A 2,501-nucleotide genomic window follows, 5' to 3' on the forward strand; every position below is an offset into this window, starting at 1 on the left:
TAGAGGGGTGGGATAGGGAGGGCAGGAAGGAGGGAGACGCAAGAGGGAAGAGATATGGGAACATATGTATATGTATAACTGATTCAGTTTGTTATAAAACAGAAACTAACACACCATTGTAAAGCAATTATACTGCAATAAAGATGTTAAAAAAAAAAAAAAGAAAAGAATCACACTAAAGTAACAAAGCAGAGAACTTGGGACCAAGCCCTGAGTGCTCTCAGATGAACACAAAGAGGATCTGACTCCACCCTAGTAAAGGCAACTTCAACATCAAAAAACTGAAATCCTGGCAAAACACTCATCTTTCACATTTGAGTAAAGTGGAATACTGTTTAAAAATTAAGTAGGGCTTCCCTGGTGGCGCAGTGGTTGAGAGTCCGCCTGCCGGTACAGGGGATGTGGGTTCATGCCCCGGTCCAGGAGGATCCCACATGCCACGGAGCGGCTGGGCCCGTGAGCCATGGCCACTGAGCCTGCGCGTCCAGAGCCTGTGCTCCGCAACCGGAGAGGCCACAGCAGTGAGAGGCCCGCATACCGAAAAAAAAAAAAAAATTAAGTAATATCTTTCCACTGTTTAAACATTCTCATGTGGTATACTTTTATTTTCTTTTTTAACAGCTTTATAGAAATATCATTCACTCATTTAAAGTATACAATTCAATGGACTTTAGTGTATTCACAGGGTTGTGCAACTATCATCACAACCAATTTTTCATTTTCATCAACTCAAAAAGGAAATTTCACACCCACTAGTAGTCACTTTCCATTTTCCCCCCACCTCCCACCCCTAGTCAATCACTAATCTTTTTTTTTTTTTTTTTTTTTGGCCACGCCGTGTGGTTTGTGGGATCTTAGTTCCCCAACCAGGGATCAAACCCGGGCCCTGGCAGTGAAAGCGCAGAGTCCTAACCACTGGACCGCCAGGGAATTCCCCAGTCAATCACTAATCTCTTTCCTATCTTTCTAGATTTGCCCATTCTGGATAGTTCATGTAAATGAAATTATATAACATGTGGCCTTTTATGATTGGCTTTTTTTTTTTTTTTTTGCGGTACGCAGGCCTCTCACTGCTGTGGCCCCTCCCGTTGCGGAGCACAGGCTCCAGACACGCAGGCTCAGCGGCCATGGCTTATGGGCCCAGCCGCTCTGTGGCATGTGGGATCTTTCCAGACCGGGGCACAAACCCGTGTCCCCTGAATCGGCAGGCAGACTCTCAACCACTGCGCCACCAGGGAAGCCCCTGTGATTATCTACTTTTTGACGGGATGTGAAGTCCCATCTCACTGCAGTTTTGACTGGCATTTCCCTGATGGATAATGACACTGAGCACTTTTTAATGAGATTATTAGCCATTTTTTGGAGAAAGGTCTATTCAGATCCTTTGCCCATTTTAATTTATTTTTATTTTTTTTTCCGATTTGAAAGCAGTCACTGTTTATTAACTGACCAGATTACAAAAATAATCATGGCAGATACCTTAGTTCATCTTTCTAATAAGCCTGTTGATCTGGTCTTCCCTGTTGCCAGCAACTCCACCTTCTACCAAATGGGCGGTCTTTTCCTTCATTCTGCTTTGTGGAGAAGACAATTTAAAGGGCCACAGCAAGTTGTCTGCTTCTTTGAAATGTTTTCCAATGGTATAGATCTCATGAATCAGATCCTTCCTGCAGATGGTGCCATATTTGCCAAGAGATGGAGCAACCAAGGCGTCATCTGTCAGGGCACTTCGCTTCTGTTGAGTTTGCCATAACCACGCTTGTAGATCAGTTCACTTACTGACTTCAGGTTTGGGTGTCCCCCCGCAATGTACGGCTCCACAATTCTCAGCATGTTCATGAACATGCTGAGAATTCACAAAGATGCCATTGAACTTCACAGAGGTGCCACTGAAGATCTGATGGAGGCTAAGAAGCTGCAACACTTTTCGAACCTTTGGGCTCACACGACTGACACCTCTGATCCTGATGACAAATGCCAACTTGGGTTCTGCAGGTACATAGAAGTTGCCGGCTTTTCTTGCCATCCTAGCCATTCGAATTTCTGTTCTGTACATCTGCCTGTATTCCTTGTGATAGTGATTAGCTTCTTCATAGATAAGCTTCCTCCTTGCCTTTCGAAGCATCTTTTGGGCAAACTTCTTTCTCAGGCACTTGATCTTAAGCTCTGCAAAATTCTTTTGCTTTTTCTTAAGGGTTTCTGGCACAGCAGGAACCTTCTTTTTCTTCTCTTCTGCACCCTCCATGTTTCCAGCTGGGAAAGAGCTGCCCATGTTTAAATTGGGTTATTCATTTTTTAAAAATTATTGAGTTATAAGAATTTTTTATACAGTCTAGATACAAGTTCTTTAGATATATGATTTGCAAATATTTCTCCCAGTTGGTGGGTTGTCCTTACGTTTTCTTGATGGTGTCTGTTAAAGCATAAAAAGTCTTAATTTTGATGAAGTCCAATGTATTTTTTTCTTTTGTTACTTGTGCTTTTGGTGTCATACCTAAAAA

The 2,501-nt window shown here is 42.9% G+C and overlaps 1 pseudogene; it reads right to left on the minus strand.

Moving 5' to 3' along the window:
* Positions 1-1,441: 1,441 nt before the first annotated feature.
* On the minus strand, positions 1,442-2,245 carry LOC132496253 (large ribosomal subunit protein uL30-like; annotated as a pseudogene).
* Between the last annotated feature and the right edge of the window lie 256 nt (positions 2,246-2,501).

This window comes from Mesoplodon densirostris, chromosome 9 (assembly GCF_025265405.1).
Source record: "Mesoplodon densirostris isolate mMesDen1 chromosome 9, mMesDen1 primary haplotype, whole genome shotgun sequence".
In the NCBI taxonomy this organism is placed as follows: domain Eukaryota; kingdom Metazoa; phylum Chordata; class Mammalia; order Artiodactyla; family Ziphiidae; genus Mesoplodon; species Mesoplodon densirostris.